The sequence below is a fragment of the Miscanthus floridulus genome, chromosome 2 (assembly GCF_019320115.1).
Source record: "Miscanthus floridulus cultivar M001 chromosome 2, ASM1932011v1, whole genome shotgun sequence".
NCBI lineage: Eukaryota > Viridiplantae > Streptophyta > Magnoliopsida > Poales > Poaceae > Miscanthus > Miscanthus floridulus.
In genome coordinates, this window is record NC_089581.1 from 164,590,983 (window position 1) to 164,591,793 (window position 811).

Genomic DNA, 811 nt, shown 5'->3' on the forward strand with positions numbered 1-811 from the left:
GAGCTGCCCCTCATTAGTACGGGTCTCCATCCTGATTTGCCCCTCATTTAATGGCCTTTAGTCACTAGAATCAAACACAGATAACAAAAATTTAGTTATTGATTTTAGTAGCTAAATTTTAGTCATGAGAAATCAGACAAGGCCTAAGTTAAATTTGTCCTTAGTGGCATATGTCCCTACGCAACGCGTCATTAGATTTGTATTGAGACGTGGGCACCGAGGGAGAAACCCTTAGGGCTGCGTTCGGTTCCCAGGTTTTGGTGGCCTGAGATCATTCCAACCCAAATTCTTTCTGTAATTTATATAGCTGCGTTCACGGAAAACTATTCCAGCTGAGAACCATCCCTAACCGAACGGGCCCTAGACGGGAAAAAATAGATTCCGCATTCCCCACGGGTCTTCCCTCTCTGGTCACCCAAAACTTGGGTAGTTTCTCAGTTGGCCGGCGGCCACTAGCGCCGAGCCAAGGTTTTGCGGGCCACCAGGACCTGTCGAAGACGTTAGATCTCGCCACTGCTCGAGATGGGGATGGGGAGATTACGCTACGAGTACCTTTTGCTCTAGACCGACCGAACGGATTCTTCGTCAGAATTCGTCCGTGGTAATATATATAGCGATGCATCGAACGATAACCAAAAACACGTACCGATCCTGTGCATATACTTGCTGTAAGTATGGCTTAAGATTTTGTTGGGCACGAAAAGACAAGGTTATACTACGAAGCATATGTGCACAGTCCCCGCGTGCCCAGGTGGTTGCTCTGCGTCGTTGTCGTCCACCACCCTACAGGCCACTTCATGCACGCACGCAC